The sequence below is a fragment of the Panthera onca genome, assembly GCF_046562875.1.
Source record: "Panthera onca isolate mPanOnc1 chromosome E1 unlocalized genomic scaffold, mPanOnc1 haplotype 2 h2.Chr16_ul_14, whole genome shotgun sequence".
In the NCBI taxonomy this organism is placed as follows: Eukaryota; Metazoa; Chordata; class Mammalia; order Carnivora; family Felidae; genus Panthera; species Panthera onca.
In genome coordinates this window covers 91,981-113,317 of record NW_027675813.1, presented here as the reverse complement: position 1 = coordinate 113,317, position 21,337 = coordinate 91,981, and the positions used below count along the sequence as shown (strand labels likewise).

Sequence of the window (21,337 nt, the reverse complement as noted above, 5' to 3'; positions counted from 1 at the left end):
CTCACAGAACTCAGGGACACATTTATGTTCAGCAGTTTATTAAAGGACATGACTGAGTATACAGAAGAATAGTCACATGAAGATATTCATTGGGTGAGGTTTGGGAGGGTCCCAAGCACAGGAGCTTCTGTCCCCATGGGGTTGGGATGTGTCACCCTCCTAGTCTGTGGATGTGTTCACCAACCTAGAAGTTCTCCAGAGAGGGGAAGGGGACTGGAAATGGAATTAATAATTGATCCTACCTACATGAATAAGCCTCCATAAAAATCTCAATAGTATAGGCCTATTCAGAGATCTTCCAGGTTGGTAAACACATCCACATACCAGGAGGCTGATGTCCTCCCAAATCCTTGGGGACAGAAGCTCCTGTGCTAAGATCCTGCCAGACATTGCCCTATGTATCCCTTCATCTGGCTATTCACCTGTATCTTTTATCATATTTTAAAAAATAAACTGGTAAACATATGTAACTATTTTTCTAAGTTCTGTGAGCTCTTCTAGCAAATTAATCAAATCCAAGGAGGGTCTTTTGGGAGCCTCTCATTTATAGGTGATGAGTCCGAAGCACAGGTCACAATCTGGAGTTGTGATTGGCACAAGTGGGGTGGGAGCAGTCTTGTGGGACTGATCCCTTAACCTGTGGAATCTGACAGTATATCCAGGTAGATAGTGTTAGAATTGAGGTAAATTGTAGGACCCAGTTGGTGCCACACCCAGTTGGTGTGGCAGAGAATTGCTTGGTGGTGGGGAAGAATACCTCACACATCTGGTGTCAGAAGTGTTGTGAGTGTGGTAGTCATGGAGGAGTAAAGGAGAAACACAGAAGAAGAATGGGTTTTTCCCTATATTGTGGGGTATCACATTTACCTTTTTGCCTATGTTGAACCATCCTTGAATTCCAGAAGTAAATCCCACTAGATCATGGTCTATGATCCTCTTAATGTACAATTGAAATATTAGCATATTGTACTAATACTGTACAATATTAGTATTGTATTGTACTAATTAGTATTAATATTGTATTGTAATAATATTGTACTAATATAATGTACTATTGAAATATTGCGTTGAGAATTTTTGCATCTATGTTTATCAGGGATATTGGACGGCAGATTTCTTTTCTTGTAGTGTCCTTGTCTGGTTTTGTTACCCGTAGTGTTGGCCTCATAAAACAAGTTTGGAAGTGTTCCCTCCTCTTCAGTTTTTGGGAAGAGTTTGAGAAGGATTGGTGTTAATTCTTAAATGTTTAGTAGAAATCACCAGTGAAGCCATCTTGGACTTTGTTGGGAGGTCTTTGATTACTGATTCAATCTACTAATAATTGGTCTGTTCACATTTTCTATGTCTTCATGATTCAGTCTTGTATGTTTCTAGAAATTTATAAATTTCTTTTAGGTTATCTAATTTGTTGGCATATAATTGTTCATAGTAATTTCTTATGAGCTTTAGTATTTCTGTTATCAGTTGAATGTCTCCTCTTTATTTCTGATTTTATTTGAGACTTTTCTTTTTTTCTTAGTCTAGTAAGATTTGTCAATTTTGATTATTTTTTCAAAAGACAAACTCTTAGCTTCTTTTATCTTTTCTATTGTCTTTTTAGTCTATATTTCTGAGCTTTGTTATTTCCTTCCTTCTATTAACTTTGGGCTTAGTTCCTTTTTCCCTTCCAGTTCCTTGAGGTATAAAATTAAGTTGTTTATTCGAGATCTTTCTTTTTTCTTTTTTTTAAGTTTTATTTTTTAACGTTTATCCATTTTTGAGACACAGAGACAGAGTGTGAGTGGGGGAGGGGCAGAGAGAGAGGGAGACACAGAATCCAAAGCAGGCTCCAGGCTCTGTGCTATCAGCTGTCATGTGAGATCATGACCTGAGCCGATCGGACTCTCAACCAACTGAGCCACCCAGGTGCCCCTCTTTTTTCTTTATGTAGGTGTTTATCTCTATAAACATTTTTCTTAGAACAGCTTTTGCTGCATCCAATAAGTTTTGGTATACTGTGTTTTCATTTACTTTGTCTCCAGGTATTTTTTATTTCCCTTTTGATTTTCTCTTTGACCAATTGGTTGTTCAGGAACATATTGTTTAATCGCTACATATGTCATTTTTTTCATTTTTTTTCTTGTAATTGATTTCTTGTTTTATACCTTTGTGGTCACAGAAGATGTTTGATATGATTTCAGTCTTCTTAAGATTTTAAAGACTTGTTTGGTGGCCTAACAAATTATCTATCCTGGAGAATGTTGCATGTGTGCTTGAGGAGAATGTATATGCTGCTGCTGTTGGATAGAATGCTCTCTATATGTCTGTTAGGTCCATTTGGTTTCCAGTATAGTTGAAGTTCAATGTTCTCCTTCATTTTTCTCTAGTTAGTCTATCTACTGTTGAAAGTGGGGGTATTTAAGTGTCCCTTACTATTGCTGCATTGCTGTCTATTTCTCCCTTCAGATCTGTTAGTATTTGTTTTGTATGTTTAGATGCTCTAATATTGGATACATAAACACTGCAATTGCTATATCCTCTTGATTAATTCACCCCTTTATCATTATGTAATGATTCTTGTTTGTCTCTTGTTGTAATTTTTGGCTTAAAAACATACATTGAGGGACACATGAGTGGCTCAGTCGGTTGAGCGTCCGACTTTGGCTCAGGTCATGATCTCACAGCTCGTGGGTTTGAGCCCCACATCAGGCTCTGTACTGACAGCTCAGAGCCTGGAGTCTGCTTCGGGTTCTGTGTCTCCCTGTCTTTCTGCCCCTAACCCACTTGCATTCTGTCTCTGTCTCTCTCAAAAATAAATAAACATTAAAAAAAAAACAACATCCATTGATGGGAGCACCTGGGTGGCTCAGTCAGTTAAGCGTCCAACTTCAGCTCAGTTCATGCTCTCACGGTTCGTGAATTGGAGCTCCACATGGGGTTCTGTGCTGACAGCTCAGATTCAGAATCTGTGTCTCCCTCTCTCTCTCTGCCCCTCCCTCAATCATGCTCTGTCTCTCTCTCTCAAAAATAAACATTAAAAAAAAAACACGTATTGAGGGGTGCCTGGGTGGCTCAGTTGGTTAAGTGACTGACGTTCGCTCAGGCCATGATCCCATGGTTCATGGGTTTGAGCCCCGTGTTGCTCTCTGTGCTGACAGCTCAGAGCCTGGAGCCTGCTTTGGATTCAGTGTCTCCCTCTGTCTCTGCCCCTCCCCCGCTCACTCTCTGTGTGTCTCTTTCTCTCAAAAATAAACAAACATTAAAAAAATTAAAAAAGCAAAAAACAAAAAATATTTATTGAAATTTATTTTGTCTAATATGACTATAGCTAGATTTGCCCTCTTTTGGTTTCCATTTTCATGGAATATCTTTTTCCATCCCTTCACTTTCAGTCTATAAGTGTCCTTAAAGCTACAGGGAGTCTCTAGGAGGCAGCAGATATTTGGGTCTTTTTTTTTTTTTCTTTTAATCTATTCAGCCACTCTGTCTTTTGATTGGAGAATTTAGTCCATTTACATTGAAGGTGATTATTGATAGGTATGGACTTACTGTTGCCATTTTGTTGCTTGTTTTCTGGCTTGGTTGCTTGTTTTCTTTGTTCCTTTCTTCCTCTTACTCTCTCCCTTTGTGATTTGATGATTTTCTCTAGTGATATACTTAAAATTATATTTTTTAACTTTTAAGTAATCTTTACAACCAATGTGGGGCTCAAACTTACAACCTCGAGATCAAGAATCACATGTTCCACTGACTGAGCCAGCCAGGTGCCCTTCTAGTGATATACTTTGATTCCTTTCTTTTTATCTTTTGTATATTTACTGTAGGTTTCTGCTTTGTGGTTACCATAAGGCTTATATAAAACATTGGGGCGCCTGGGTGGCTCAGTCGGTTAAGCGTCCGACTTCGGCTCAGGTCATGATCTCGCGGTCCGTGAGTTTGAGCCCCGCGTCGGGCTCTGTGCTGACAGCTCAGAGCCTGGAGCCTGTTTCAGATTCTGTGTCTCCCTCTCTCTGACACTCACATTCATGCTCTGTCTCTCTCTGTCTCAAAAATAAATAAACGTTAAAAAAAAAAAATTTAAAACATCTTATAAGCCTATTTTAAACTGGTAACAACTTAACTTCAAATGTATACAAAAGTTCAGCATTTTAACACCTCACTCTCATTTTGTTTTTGATGTCACCACTTACATCTTTTTATATTTGTGTATCCATTAACAGATTATTGTTGTTTTTAATACATTTATCTTTTAACCTTTATGTGAGAGTTATATGTGATTTACCTTCCACCATTACAAGATTTCAGTATTCTGAATTTAACTATATGTTTACCTCTACCAGTGAGATTTACACTTTCATTTGTTTTCATGTTACTAATTAGCATCCTTTCATTTTAGCTTGAAGAACTCCCTTTAACATTTCTTTTTTCTTTTTTAATGTTTATTTATTATTTTTGAGAGAGAGAGAGAGACAGTGTGAGCAAGGGAAGGGCAGAGAGAGAGGGAGACACAGAATCTGAAGCAGGCTCCAGGCTCTGAGCTTTGAGCACAGAACCTGACATGGGGCTCGAACTCACGAGCTATGCGATCGTGACCTGAGCTGAAGGTGGACGTTCAACCGACTGAGCCACCTCGGCACCCCCACTTTAACATTTCTTATAAGGTCAGTCTATCTAGTGTGATGAACTCCTTTAGCCTTTTTTTTTTTTTTTTTTTGTCGTCTGGGAAACTATCTGTCTTTCGGTTCTGTAGGACAGCTTTGGGGGGTAGAGTACTCTTGGTTGGCAAGTTTTTGTTTTTGGTTTTTTTTGCCCCCAGGATTTTAAATATACCATACCACTGCCTTCTGGCCTGCAAGGTTCCTGCTGACAAATCTGGTGATAATCTCATGGAGAATCCCACTATTCCTTTATGTTCAGTGACAAAAGGCAAAATAATTATTTCTAGAACATCGCAATAAAACTTGTCACCTAGGAAGGAATGGGAGATGGTGGAAGTGTTCCTTTACATTCTTTCATTAGCACTGTATAAACTAGGTTACCTGGGAGACACAATGCCCTAGGAGAATAGGATACAGAACAAATGTTTTCACTTATTCATTATTTATAGTAAGTCATCCCAATTCTGTAAAATGTTTGAGGCAGCTCATAACATAAACACACTTATACTTTAGAAAAATAATAAAGGATTTGAAAAATCATGTAGTAATGTGGAAATCATAATTATTCCAGAAATATGAAGATCTCAATGGAGATATATGGGGAGAGGATGGGTGATATAAAGTAGCAGTAGATTCTAGATTATGACTCACTTGTGTGTTATAAAATCAACTTAGGAGGTCACTAACTGGTATTTTGTTTAAAAAGAAATTTGAATAATATTGAAGACACTAGAGTGTTTTTCACATAATAAGTATTATTTTGTGAAATTACTTCAGTTCTCTCTCTTTGTATATGTGTACTACATCTCAATAGAAATGTATTTTATACTCTGGGTCGTAATCAAAAGAGTTAAAGTCATTCCCTTTGTGAGTGGAGGACTGCAGAGGAGACTAATAATAGGGCAGATTCAGGGGGGCTAAGAGCAAGGTAATGGCACTCTCAGGGCAGGAATTCATGGGATTAGATTTAAAGGGATAGAGAGTCAAAAGGGCAAGGTACCTGCTAAGGAAGGGCAGTTGAGGTAAGTGCATGATAAAAATTACCTCTACATCACAATTTTGCTTGGGGCCAAATTCATCTGAAGATGTTATAGATTCAATCCTATCATTGTCCTTTGTATTACTTAAGTAGCCCTTGTATAGCAGGTTACTCTAAAAAGGAGCCACTTCTGCTAAAGAGCTTTTAGTTTTGCTTTTAGTTCCTTTATAAGGAAGAATAAGGTATTTCTTATAAAATACTGAGTTATAGACCAATTGATGGGAGTTCTGAATAGGAACAAGCCTGTGGTTTGCATAGTGACTATCAAATTTATCTACACGTTAAAATCACCTGGCTATCTTTTTTAAGTTTTAATTTGAATTCCAGTTAACATATAGTATAGTACTAGTTTTAGGTGTACAGTTTAGTGGTTCAACACTTAATCTGTTGAAGTTAATCTGATCAAGTCTTTAAAATTCTACAACCATGGTGATATAATTAGCAAAATCCAGACTGGAAAATCTATAGTACAAATTGCCTGGCAATAGTGATAATGAGGATGATAAAAGACTTGGAAAAAGAGCCTATAGATAAAAAAAGAGATCTAAAAGACACATCAATCAACAAACTGTAATGGTGACCTTACTGAATCCTTATGCAGAGTGTTAATAAATTTTGACATTTATGAAACAATTGGAAATTTGAACACTGACCATGTTTGATGATACTAAGAAATTATTGTTAACTTTTAGGGTGTCATAATTGTGTTTTAAATGTGGTTTTTTAAAAGAAAAAACACCTTGGGGCACCTGGGTGGCTTATTAAGCGTCTGACTTCTGCTCAGGTCATGATCTCGCAGTTTGTGAGTTCGAGCCCTGCGTTGGGAGCCTGGGGCCTGCTTCGGATTCTGTCTCTCTTTCTCTCTCTCTCTCTCTCTCTCTCTCTGCCCTTCCTCTGCTTGTGCGCTGCCTCTCTCACAAATAAACATTAAATTTTTTTTTTCAAAAATAAAAGAAAAAGCACCTTGTAGAAATTAATATTAAAATTTTCACTCATGAAATAATATGATGTTGGAATTTGCTTCAAAATAATAAGAAACTGGAGTAGGGATATAGCTGAAATAGGATTGCCTATTATTGAAGCTGGGTGATGGGTACATGGGAAGATTGTCACATTATTCTTTTTCACGTCTATTTATTTTTGAGAGACAGAGACAGAGCATGAGTGGGGGAGGGACAGAGAGAGAGGGAGACACAGAATCTGAAGCAGGCTCCAGACCCTGGACTGTCAGCACAGAGCCCAATGCGGGGCTCCAACCCATGAACCATGAGATCATGATCTGAACCAAAGTCACTTAACCGACTGACCCACCCAGTCGCCCCAATCATCACATTAGTCTGTCTACTTTTGTATATGCTTGAAATTTTCTATAGGTAAAAGATGAAAAAAAGAAAAAGTAAGAAAAAAAGCAACTCAGGAATTATTCCAATTTTCTGTGCAATTTAGGTATGAAACATCAATATTCCTCTGTGGAGAAGAGAAATCCTCTGATTTTTCAGGAGAGAAAAAGTTCAGAAGAAAGAAAAGTTTACAAGTACAGTTGCATACTGAAAGAACTGAGGTACATATGATCTGAAAATGTTTTACTTTTGAGCATTGTTTTTAGCTTTCAAACATTCCATCACATTTTAGTCCAAGTATTGAAATGTCACATCAATCAAAATCATTTTTTTTTTGAGAAGAGAGAGAGAGTGTGAGCAGGGGAAAGGGGCAGAGGGGCAGAGGAAAAGGGAGAGAGAGAATCCTAAGCAGGCTCCACACCCAGCCTGGAGCCTGACGTGGACTTGATCTCATGACCATGAGATCATGACCTTAACTGAAATTTGTGCAGACACTTAACCTACTGAGCCACCTAGGTACCCCTGAAATGTCACAATCTTAAATATTTCTTCTTCTTTCTCTTCCTTCCCCTGTTCCTCCTCTTTTTCTTCCTCCTCCTCCTCCTCCTTCTTCTTTTTTTTTTTTTTTTTTTTTTTTACAAAAAATGTAACAAGGAACCCATTCAGAAGAATATGACATTTTCCCCTTCCTTCTCCATTAGATCTTTATTTTTATTACTATACTCTCTGTTAACACTTCTGCTGTTGTAACAGTGACCCTGAGCATTCCTTGGCTGTGGCAGCATAACTTTAATCTTGGCCCCCATCTTGCTCTATATATGGTCTTCTCCCCTGTGTTTATATCTCAAGTCTCCTTCCATTTTTATAAACACTTCATTGTATATCTCATCTTGAGATCCTTAACTTTGTTCCCTCTCCACAGACCTTTTATCCAAATAAAGTCACATATACAGGTTCCAAGGATTAGGACATGGACCTATCTTTTTGGGGCCACCATTCAGCCTGCTTCATTCACTATATGATGTACTTAGATATACTGTCTATCTCATCTGGGTAATTTCTCCCATCTGCTTTCTCGTTTATCTTTCTCCAGCTGAATATAATCTCTAGTTTAAATTGTCTATTGAGAATTTAATTTCAGTGCTTATATTTTTTACCTCTAGAAACTTTATTTGGTTCTTCTTTTTTTTTAATTAAAAAAAATTTTTTTTTAACGTTTATTTATTTTTGAGACAGAGCGAGACAGAGCATGAACGGGGGAGGGTCAGAGAGAGAGGGAGACACAGAATCTGAAACAGGCTCCAGGCTCTGAGCTGTCAGTCAGCACAGGGCCCGATGCGGGGCTGGAACTCATGGACCGCGAGATCATGACCTGAGCCGAAGTCGGACGTTCAACCAACTGAGCCACCCAGGCGCCCCTGGTTCTTCTTTTTAAAAAGAATTTTTTTTTTAACATTTATTTATTTTTGAGAGACAGAGAGAGACAGAGCATGAGCAGGGGAGAGGCAGAGAGAGAGGGAGACACAGAATCTGAAGCAGGCTCCAGGCTTTGAGCTTTGCGCACAGAGCCTGACGCGGGGCTTGAACTCACAAACCGCCAGATCATGACCCGAGCCGAAGTCAGACGCTCAACCGACTGAGCCACCCTGGAACCCCCATTTGGTTCTTCTTATAATCTGCCTTATGTCGTGTTTTTTGGTCATGTTCTTTAGTTGTTTCAAGACTGATACCTGATAAATATAATATAAAGTCCCTGGTGGATCTAAATCTTCTGTTTATTGCTTTGTCTGCTTCTTACTCATTAACTTATGTCCTTGGGTGCTTTGTACTTTTTGTTTATTTTCTCATATATTGTTGATCTAAATCTGTGGGAATCTCACGTGAGTCTGGATCTAGAGTATTCTCCTCCAAGAGAATTTGAATTCTCTTCTGCACTGCACTTCAGAGATGTGATGAACATGGGACAACTTTAAATGACTTTTTTGGTTTCTATTCTCCTACCCCACATATTTAGTGTAGATTTGAGTTCTGTACTTGTGTGGGTAGATCTATCACTATAACTAATCCAGAGGAGTACTCTTTCTTCTCTCTCTCTCTCTTTTTTTTCCAGCCTGGAGCTGAGACAAAGACAGATTTTACTCTGCATACTTCTGTGCTTCAAAAGGGGCCTAGACTCCATGTAAACAAGGTTCTAGGCTCCACGTAAAATTGAAGACACCTATTATTACAGTCCTCATTTTCTAAAGTGATGCTTTTCTGTCTACCCAGCTACTTGCCACTTTTGAATCATGCTTATGCATATACATGTTAAGTGGATAATTTTCTCAGTCATGAGGATGATTTAAAGCATAAGTACCTGTGTTATTTGAATAACTGTGTTGATTCTCCACATTATTTTGCTCATCTAGTCAAAGCCCATATATGTAGCCTAGAATCTGGTGGTCTTCTCTTCACTATACCATAGATTTGCCCTGCTTTGTGAAATCCACTATTTTAAATTGACACGACATTAATAAGGTGGTTTAGTTGCATACTTAGAAAAACATGACTCTGCAAAAAAAATTCTATAGTTTATTTAAAATTTTAGTGTATGTAAACTCTAATTCCATTACAAAAAGCAATTTTACATCAGTGAGGAACCCAGATATGATTAGCTATCTTTTTAAGAGGTTTATTTTCCAGTAATGCTGGTTTACCAGTGTGATCTCAGGCACCAACATTCCTGCATTTGGCTCTAGATTGCCTCTTCCTCAGTGAAGCTGTTGAAGGAGAAGATGACTAAGAAAGAAAGGTCTTCACTCAAGTTTCCGAATCAGTACAGTGTTCACAAGACTTTATCACCCCTTTGTACATCTTCCTCAATTATTCGGTATTTAAATCATTGTTGTTGTTTTTTTTTTTTCCCCTTAAATGTTGCATTAAGATTTGGGTTTTTCTTTTCAGAATCATCTATCATTTCCACATAAAGTATGCAAAATAGTTTGTGCAAACTAAGACTATGCTCTAGGGAGGGTGGCGTAGAGCTAAGATCACTGTATGTGGAATTCAAAAACTTAACGTTGGGTCCTTATTGACCTCACTTGCTAGCTTAGGCTCTTGTACAATTCACTTTATATCTCTGGGCCTCAGTCTCCACATCTGTACAAGAATCTTGTACTAGACGGACCCTTGAGATTTCTTCTAACACTAACATTCTATGATTTGAGTTATTTACATGTTAGGTGATTAGATAAATCATCTTTTCAAAAAATTTTTACTGACAGGTTGTGGAATCTGGGATTCTTTGCTATTTAAAGATACTCTTGTTTTTCCTTTCTATAATAACTTTCTATAAAATTTGCTGTGACTTGAATTAAGAGTAGCAAAAATTGGACGACAGCCAAAGGATAGTGAATCATGGGCACTGCTTACTGACCAGGGTAAATTCTGCTCCATAGAGAGATGTCTAAAAGAAGCAAGGTGGGAATTCTGGGATGAAGAGTATATAATTCACTATCACTTGGATGGTCTTTTAACAAAGGTTTTTATGGAGTAAGAGACTGGAGAATCTCAAACTGTTGATAGGTTTGCTAATATTTTAATGGAAAAATGGCATAAATATTTTGTGTGTGTGGTGTTTTGTTTCGTTTTTGTGCTGCTTTCTAATGTGGCTGTTTCTTTGACAGGAAAAGGGAAATGGTTTCTAGCCTCTGCAAGACATCATATAATGAAGTACCTCAAGGACACTTACACTCACAAGAATTAAGCGGTAATAATAGATTCTAGAACTTCTTGAATAAATTACCTGATTGTGTACATTTTAGAAATTGTTTCAGTGATTAGTGTCGCTTTCTTTACTCCTAATGGCATATGATATCAACTAATATTACATGATGTGACAAATGCTGTAGTCTGTGAGTAAGCATAAGCAAACTAGGTAAAATAAGGATTCATAAATGTCTTTTTTTAGAAATATCTTCTGTTATATTGATAGGCAAAATGTAACATATGTGCTTATTTTAGTTAAAATATTTTGGGAAAAAAGTGTGAATATTACATCCAATGAATATATTAGTAAGCACTAGAGTCACTGATTTTACTAGGACTTAGTTCTTGGTACATAGTACCCTTCACTTCTTTTTTTTTCCCCCTTCACTTCTTGACACTGAACTCTCCCGTATCTTGGGCCTCTCCTTTATATTTATGGAGTCATTTAGCATATTTTTCCTTTCTGATCATCATATTAGGCATCTTTTTATTTTTTTTTTTCATAAGTAATCTCTGTGCTCAACGTGGGCCTTAAACTCACAACCCTGAGATCAGAAGTTGCGTGTTCTACTAACTGAGCCAGCCAGGTGCCCCTATGTTAGGCATCTTTTCCTTTTTTTTTTTAATTTTTAATGTTTATTTATGTTTGAGAGAGAGAGACAGACAGACAGAACGTGAGCAGGGGAGGGGCAGAGAGAGAGGGAGACACAGAATCGTAAGCAGGCTCCAGGCTCTGAGCTGTCAGCACACAGCCCAATGTGGGGCTTGAACTCACGAACCACGAGATTATGACCTGAGCTGCAGTTGGATGCTTAATCAACTGACTCACCCATGTGCCCCAGACATCTTTTATCCTCCAGTTTTATTGGGATATAATTAAGATGTAGCACTGTGTAAGTTTAAGGTGTATAGCATAATGACTTGACTTACATATGTTGTGAGATGATTACCACAGTAAGTTTAATTAATATCCATCATCTCATATAGATACAGAAAAAAAGGAAAAAAAGTTTTCCTCATGAGGAGAACTGTTAGGATTGTAAACAACATCCATAGCCTTCCCTATTTTCTCATTGGAGAAGAGTCCCTTTCATGTCACTAATCCCTTCACTCTTAATTTTCTTTCATTGAATTTTCTTATGCTTCCTCAGGGACTGTGTCAATATTATACTCTATGTTTTTCAAAGAAGCTTCTTGAAAGAGTTGGTTTCCTTAATTATTTATTTACTTCCTATTTCACTGAAACCTGGTTTCCACCCCTAATACTCTACTAAAACTCCTGTTATTAAAGCCATCGTGGGGCGCCTGGGTGGCTCAGTCGGTTAAGCGTCCAACTTCGGCCCTGGTCATGATTTTGCAGTTCATGGGTTCGAGCCTCACATAGGTTGTTCTGACAGCTCAGAGCCTGGAGCCTGCTTCAGACTCTGTGTCTCCCGCTCTCTCTCTGCCCCTCCCCAGCTTGCACTCTGTTTCTCTCTCTCTCTCAAGAATAAGTAAACATTAAAAAAAACACATTGTTATCAATATGTTAGTCTTTCTCTGGTATTTAGCACTGTCATCTAGCACCTCTTTTTCTGAAAACTAAGGGTAGTACCCACTGAACTAAATTCAGTTTAATTCAACAGACATTTTTTGAGGATCTGTTCTGAAGTAGACACTGGCACTTGAAGAATGAAAAATCTTGCCCCCTAGAGCCTGATAGTTGAGTGAGGGATATTGACATGCAAGCAATCACAATACCAATAGCTTTGTCTGAGATATGTACCAAGTGATATGGGAGCATGGAAGAAGGATTTAAACATTCCCAGGGAAAATGGTGACTGCCTTTGCTATGTGAGCTTTGCATGACTTTTCTCAGTTTCTGAGAGTTGTTTAGGAAACTTGTAGACTTGGAGGTCATTAACTCTAGACATACCTAAAGAAATCATGAGATTGATTTTAAAGCAAAGAATTAGAACACAAAGACTTGCTCCTCTTTCTTCCTTTACTGATCATTGTTGTTTTTTTCATTGGGAGAGAGTGTAGCGGGGTTGACGATAATTATTCGTTTGAATTAATTAACCGTTTTGTCGTGTGTATTTAGCACTTCAGAAGGCCTGTAAAATTTTTAGCAAAATTCAAAGTGGTAAAATTTATGTGAATGATCTGCCAATGATCCATCACACCTTGAAGATTTTTATAAGTGATTCGGAAATGCAAAAGGCACTAAAGACTGTTGATATTGATGGTAAGTTTTGTGTTTTCATTATTAGTTTAAGGTTTGCAAACATGGATGTAAGTTCTATGTTGGTCAGATTAATTACACATCATAGGAAAGCTAAGCTTTATAATATGTTCTAAAAACTTTTTTTGCACATTTACGATAATATTAAAAAATTGGGCCTCCGGTACAATTGGATTGGTTGATTACTAGATTGGATTATGACATACTTTCATCAACATCTGATATTTTTAGACTTTTAATTTTTGCTACTTGCATACGATAGGGAAGATTTCTTAAGGCAAAAGTGTTTGAGTATAAAAGACCAGATTAATATATTTATGTTAAAATTAAGAACTTTTATTTATCAAAAGACACTTTAAAGTAAAAAGACAAGTTATGAACTTGGAAATATTTGCAATTCACAGAAGTGACTAGTGGTTAGTTTTCAGAATGTGTAAAGAACTCATACAAATTAGTAACAAACAATGGAATAGAAAAGTGAGTAAGACACATGGATAAGAATATCACATAAAAGAAAATATATGTAGCCAATAATCATATAAAAATATTTTCCATCCTCAGTAGTCAAAAAAATGCAAATCAAAATCCTAATAATTTTATTTTAAAACCTCTGGAAAAGTAATTGTTCTTTTGTTGTCAGTGTCCAATACTTAAAGAAGTAAATAATAAATAGAGAACTGATTACATTTACAGATCATTCCAAGCTTATTAAGGAGGAGAGATAAGTTTAGAATAAAAATGGTATAGATAAGTTGAAGGATTGGTCAGAAATAAAATAAACTTAATACCCACAATGACACAGTAATACTCTGAGGTTAAAAGCATCAAGCTACTCAAATAAAAGATGTGGATTGGTTATTATAAAAAATTTGTAGATGGAGAATACTAGGAGTCAAATGGACCACCAATAGAACGTTACTTAGCAACCTAACAGGAATTGACAAGTTACAATAGCGTGCATTCGTCTATCTATCCGAGTCACCCCAACATTTTTTGAGTGTCTACTGTGCACAACTTTCAGAGGGTATAAAAATAAAATAATAAATATAAATCTAACTTTTAGAAAGACTAAAAAGCAACTCTATTTTTTCTGACATGTTTATTTATCCATATGTTAATTCTCTTGACATATAATTTTTTGGAGATTTATTATTAAAATAATTATTCAAAGTGGAAATAACTTTATTCTCTGAAAGCATAGGAGAATAGAAAGGAGAAAATAAAACTTATGTGTAATCCCACTACCCAGAGCTGAACTTTGGTATTTTTACATATATTTTTCTAGGATTTTTCTAAGCATGTGTGTGCGTGTATGTGTGTAACTGTGGTATATACATATGCATAAACACATAATTAGAAAAAATATATGTTGACTCACATGCATACAATTTTGTTACCTTTTTCTATTAACTTTATATGTTAGGCAACTTTCCATGTAAATAAATACAGATCCACACTGCCTTTTTAAATGTTTAATAACATTTATTCATTTTTGAGAGAGAGACAGAGCATGAGTGGGGGAGGGGCAGAGAGAGTGGGAGACACAGAAGCAGAAGCAGGCTCCAGGCTCTGAGCTGTCAGCACAGAGCCCGGGCGTGGGGCTCGAACTCACAAACCGCAAGATCATGACCTGAGCCGAGGTTGGACGCTTAACCGACTGAGCCACCCAGGCACCCCAACACTGCCTTTTTAAATGGCTGTGTGCCAGGGTCCAGCCCCAGCAGGTCCTGGGGTTCCTGAAGGATTCACGGTGTCGGCGAAAATAACAAATGGACACGGACAACAACAGTGTGTTAGACTGGCCGCTTTATTGCGGCAACCGTGGCATTATGTTTGTTAGCAATTTCCTTGTAGCGTGCGTCATCTATGTTTCTTGGCTTTACCTAATTCTAAAAATGTTCCTTTGTGTAATCACCCATTAAGGGACAACATGGTTATTTTCTTGTAACGTTACAAGAAATTGATTAATTTCTTCATATTATTTTCATTATGTATCTATGTTTATTTATAGTCTATAAAGCATTTGCTTTGCTATTTTCATGAAAGGTCATCTATCTCTCAACACCTCAAGTGGAACATTTACAGGGACATGACTTCTTAATTGTTTCTTTGAACCATTTGCGTATAAGGAACAAAAGTTATTCGCTTTGGTCCGGGGTGCCAGGAGGGAGCCAAGACGGCCCTGGGAACCCACGCCTTATGCGCTCCCAGGGAGACAGTGTATACCTAGGAACTAATGAACCATTCTGTACCTTAACCCACCAGGTCCAGTTATCATCTGGAATGCCTCCTGGGGGCCAAGTGGGCCTAGGGTTGGAGTAATTTGTATCCATAGATACATTCCTTTGTTGCCAGGGTGGGGATTTCAAATCCATTTGTCCCCCTCCCTGGCTGGGAAATATATGGGGCTATCCTTCCTTTAGGTAGGGGAGTCTTTACAGGGGGTGGCAAGGGCTGGATATAGGCCCGCATAATTTCCCTGCGGAATCTTATTTCTTTCCCCCGTGGTCCTTTTCCCAGGGGGCCTGTCATGGGCAATTCCCCAACCGACAAATCCCCAGGTACTTTCATTGGTAGGGGGGCTTCCCTGACCAATGCTAAGGCCAAATTACATAAAAGCAGGAGTACGAGAAGCTTCGCTGTCGGTGCGCCGCCATGCAGTCCCGATCCGTCCACCGCCCGGGCCCTGCCATCAGGCTGGTTGGAGAGCTTGGCTTTTGGCAGCTGTGAATTATTCTGTGGAACAGATCAAAGCACAAAAACAAATTGTTTTGAAAAATAAGCTATATAACAAATAATCTAAATAAATATGTTATTTCTAATATTTTTGCTGTTATAAGCTGGGTTTTTTCTCTTTATCTCATCAGGCAAAAGATAGGTTACTAAAATTGAAATTGCTAGGTCAAAGGATGTGAACATTTTAAGGCTTTTAAGTAATACTGTTATTAGAAATTCAGGGGCACCTGGGTGGCGCAGTCGGTTGAGCGTCCGACTTCAGCCAGGTCACGATCTCGCGGTCTGTGAGTTCGAGCCCTGCGTCAGGCTCTGGACTGATGGCTCGGAGCCTGGAGCCTGTTTCCGATTCTGTGTCTCCCTCTCTCTCTGCCCCTCCCCCGTTCATGCTCTGTCTCTCTCTGTCCCCAAAATAAATAAAAAACGTTGAAAAAAAAAATTAAAAAAAAAAAAAAAGAAATTCAAAGCAATAAATCTTTAGAACTTTAGATTTCAAGACTTCAGATGGAGTTTCTTCCAATTACCTGGATTTACCGTTGGGGAAACTGAGGGACAGAAAGATAAAAGTCTACTCCAAAGCCATACAACCTATTTTACTTTATTTGTTTTTATTTTATTTTAATTCCAGTTAGTTAGCATACAGTGTTGTATTAGTTTCAGGTGTACAATATAGTGATTCAGCAATTCCCTATATTACACAGTGCTCATCAAGATAAGTATACTTTTCATCCCCTTCACCTATTTCATCCATCCCCTCATCCACTTTCCCTCTGGTAACCCCCAGTTTGTTCTCTATAGTTAAGAGTATGTTTGTTGGTTTGTCCTGTTCCCCACCCCCGCCCCCCACCACTTTGTTCATTTGTTTTGTTTCATAAATTCTACATGTGAGTAAAATCATATGGTATTTGTGTTTCTCTGACTGGCTTATTTCACTCAGCATTATACTCCCTAGCTCCATCCATGTTTTTGCAAATGGCAAGATTTAATTCCTTTTATGGCTGAATAATATTCCATTGTATGTGTGTGTGTGTGTGTGTGTGTGTATATATACATATATATATATATACATATATATATGTATATATATATATACACACACACACACACACACACACACCACATCTTCATTCATCTATCGATGGACATTTGGACTGCTCCCATAATTTGGCTATTTTAAGTAATGCTGCAATAAACATAGGGATGCCTATATACCTATGAATTAATGTTTATGTATTCTTTGGGTAAATTCCCAGAGGTGCGATTACTGGATCATATGGTAGTTTTCATTTTTTGAGGAATCTCCATACTGTATTCCACAGTGGCTACACCAGTTTGCATTCCCACCAACAATGCACAAGGGTTCCTTTTTTTTTTCTACATCATTGCTAACACTTGTTTTTTCTTGTGTTTTTAAATTTAGCCACTTTGATAGGTGTGAGGTGATATCTCATTGTGGTTTTGATTTGCATTTCCCTGATGATGAGTGATGTTGAACACCTTTTCATGTGTCTGTTGGCCATATGTAGGTCTTCTTTGAAGAAATGTCTGTTCCTGTCTTCTGCCCATTTAAAATGGATTATTTGTTTTTCTGGTGTTGAATTATATAGGTTCTTTATATATTTTGGATACTAACCCTTTATTGGGTATGTCATTTGCAAACATCTTATCCCATTCAGTAGGTTATTGTTTAGTTTTATTGGTTGTTTCCTTTGCTGTACCAAAGCTTTTTATTCTGTGGTAATCCCAGTAGTTTATTTTTACTTTTGTTTCCCTTGCCTCAGGAGATGTATCTAAAAAGATGTTGCTATGGCTGATGTCAGAGAAATTACTGCCTCTGCTCTCTATTAGGATTTTTATGGTTTTAGGTCTAACATTTAAGTTCTTAGTCCATTTTGAACTTTTGTGTATAGTGTAAGAAAGTGGTCCAGTTTCATTCTGTTGCATGTTGCTGTCCAGTTTTCCCAACACCGTTTGTTGAAGGGACTCTCTTTTCCAAATGCATATTCTTGTCTCCTTTGTTGAAGATTAATTGGCCATTTAACTGTATGTTTCCTTCTGTGTTTTCTATTCTGTTCCATTGATCTATGTGTCTATTTTTGTGCCAGTACCACACTGGTTTGATTACTACTGCTTTGTAATATAACTTGAAATCTGGAATTATGATACCTCCAGCTTTCTTTTTATTTTTGAAGGTTGTTTTGGCTATTTGGAGTCATTTCTGTTTCCATACAAATTTTAGGATTGTTAGTTCTAGTTCTGTGAAATGCTGTTGGTATTTTGATAGGGATTGCATTACATTTGTAGATTGCTTTGGGTAGTATGGATATTTTAACAATATTCTTCTAATTCGTGAGCCCGGAATGTCTTTCCATTTGTTTGTGTTATCTTCACATTCTTTCATCAATGTTTTATAGTTTTCTGAGTACAGATCTTTCACCTCCTTGCTTAAGTTTATTCTTGGTATTTTATTATTTTTGGTGCCATTGTACATGGGATTGTTTTCTTAATTTCGCTTTCTGCTGCTTCATTATTAGTGTCCATACAAACAATTTTAGATAACATATGTTAGTTTAAATTTTTATTCCTTAATTTTTACATTGAAAAAATGTAGACCTATATTGAATATCTTGGTAAAAATTGCAAATACAAGAAAAAGTTTAATAACTGAATATAAAGGTTTTTTTGTTTTAAGTTAGTATTTTTAGCTTAAAGAAGTTTACAAATTACAAAACGAAAATTATCTCTTCACCTCAATCTTTCCCTACAATTCTTCATAGTACACACTTAATAATTTGGTAGGTATTTTTCCTGGATATTTGTTATATACATTTTAATTGGTCTCATATTGATTAATGGTGAAGTTACCTCTAAAATTTTTGCTATTACAAATAATGCTATAAAGAGCATCCTTGTTCATCAATTCTTGCACATTTGTGTAAATATTTTTATAGGATAGATTTCTAGAAATGAAGAAGCTGGGTCATAGGATATGCATATACCTATAGGAACATGGTTTATGTCAAGTCATGTTATCTTGTCCAGCTTTATTGAGATATAATTGACAAATATAAATTGCATATATTTAAAGTGTACAACATAATGATTTGATATACATATACATTGTGAAATGATTACCAGCTATCAAGTAAAGAACATCTCCATCACCTCACATAGTTACCTTTTTTGTGTGTGATGAGAACACTACTCTCTTAGGATATAGTCTCTCAGCAAATTTCAAAGATACAATATAGTATTATTAACTATAGTCACCATGCTGTACATCAGATTCCCAGAACTTGTTCATCTTATACCTAAAGTTTGTATCCTTTGACAAACATCTGCCCATTCCCTCCACCCTCCAGAATATGTCATATACATAGAGGTTACATTTTCTTTATTCATCTGTTGGTGAGCATTTAGGCTGTTTCCATTTCTTGGCTATTGTGCATAATGCTGCAATGTTTGAAGTGCACATAGCTCTTTGAGACAGTGCTTTTATTTCCTTTGGGTATATATCCAAAAGTGAGCTTGCTGGATGATATGATAGTTCTGTTTTTAATTTTTAGACAAAACCTCTGTACTGTTTTTGGAATTGGCTATTCCAATGGATTTTAAATTATCTGCATATTTTATAGTTTTATTGAGGTATATACTTGACATATTTAAAGTATACAATTTGAAAATTTCTACATATGTATATACTTGTGAAAACTCAATCCCATTATACCCCTTTGTAAGCCCCCATTCTCTTTCCACAACCCCCCCTCACTACTTCCCAAGCAAACACTAACCTGCTTCTGTCACTACAGATTGTTTGTATTTTCTAGAACTTTATATAAATGATATCATGCAGTAAGTACTCATTTTTTTAGTTTGATTTCTTTCACTCAGCTTAATTATACTGAGATTCATCTATGCTTTGGTACATATCAGGTTTATTTCTTTTTATTGCTAAGCAGCGTTCTCTCTTATGGATGTACCATGATTTGTTCATCCATTCATTAATTGATGATGTTTGGATTGCTTCTAGTTTTTGGCTATTACAAATAAAGCTGGTGTAAACATTCATTTATGTGTCTTTGTGTAGTCATATACTTTCACTTATCTTGGGTAAATACCTGATGGTAGGATGACTGGGTCATATGGTAGGTATATTTGAATTTTTTAGAAACTGCTAAACTGTGCTTGCAAAGCAGCTGAATTATTTTACATTGTTATGAACAATTTATGACAGTTTCAGATGCTTCTCATCCTTGTCAATCCTGGAATTGGTGAGCCTTTAAAAATTGTCATTCTAATAGATGTATGGTGTTTTCTCGTTGTGGTTTTAATTTACATTTCCTGAATGATCAAATGATTTTGAATATATCTTCATGTGCTTTTTTTGCTACCTGTATATCTTATGCCCATTGAAAATGTGTTTGTGTTCCTACTATTGCATTTTGAATGTATATATTCTGAATACGAGTCCTTTACTGGATATGTGAGAGAGAGCACAGGCAAGGGAGGAATAGAGAGGAAAGAGAATCCCAAGCAGGCTCTGCCCTGTCAGCACAGAGCCCTATGCGGGGCTTGAACTCACCAACTGTGAGATCATGACCTGAGCCAAAATCAAGAGTCGGAATTTAACCAGCTGAGCCACCCAGCCACCCCAATTTTTGAAGAATATCTTTCAACTTAAGTTCATACTTCTGAAGAAGTCTAGTCTACAACTATTTCTTGTATGGATTGTGCTCTTGATGTTTTATCTATAAGGTTTTTGTTTAAACCTAAATCACATAGAAGTCAGAAAACAAATCAAAATAATTGATTGAAATTTGCACAAATGTTTCATTGTTTCTTTGAAGGAAAGGAGAAACCACTCTCAAGTTATTACACTGAAAAAAAATTTTTGAGGTAGACAACTTGACAAATTTTCCAATCCAGAAAGTGTTTCTGTGGTTTAGAAATGAGAACAACTAAGCCTTGTCAATTTCTCTGAACGTAGAAGCCTGCAGACCACCAGAAGCACTGAAATGTTCTTTTATAAGTTACTTTGTTCAGATTACATTAATTTAAAATGTAAATTTATAATAAGTTTCTTCCAAACACAGATAAACCCTTTCAAAATTGGCCTCATTTACTATATGAAGAGGAAAATGACATTAGAGTTATTTAACTTGAAGAGTCTTGAAAAATTAAGATGTTGCTTGACACAGATCTATGCTTGTCTAGAAAATGAGGCAGAAGAATCCTGATTCTGTGTTTTGTCACACTTTGTAAATCTGGATTTTCAGCTCTAGCTGCTCATCAGAGATGACCTGTGCATTAACATGCAGAAAAAAAAGCTCCATAATTTCAACTTCTCACTCAAACCAAGCAATAATTTCTTACTGAAATTTTCATTTGTACAATTTAGATTTCTTTCTTTCTTTTAATAAATAGGCATTACTTTTTGCGTGATAAATGAGATGATTTTTTGGATGAAGATTTTAATATTGTGCAATATTTTGTGCATTTGTTTAATGCATTTTGTGTGTGTGTGTGTGTAATGAGAGAGAGAGAGAGAGAGAGAGAGAGAGAGAGAGAGGAAAGGAGGAGAGGAGAGAAGGAGATGGAATGATTTGAGGCAAAGCTT

General features: G+C 36.7%; 1 pseudogene; it reads left to right on the top strand.

Moving 5' to 3' along the window:
• The window catches only part of LOC144615156 (EF-hand calcium-binding domain-containing protein 13-like), a 99,003-nt pseudogene that overhangs the window by 6,587 nt on the left and 71,079 nt on the right, over positions 1-21,337 (top strand).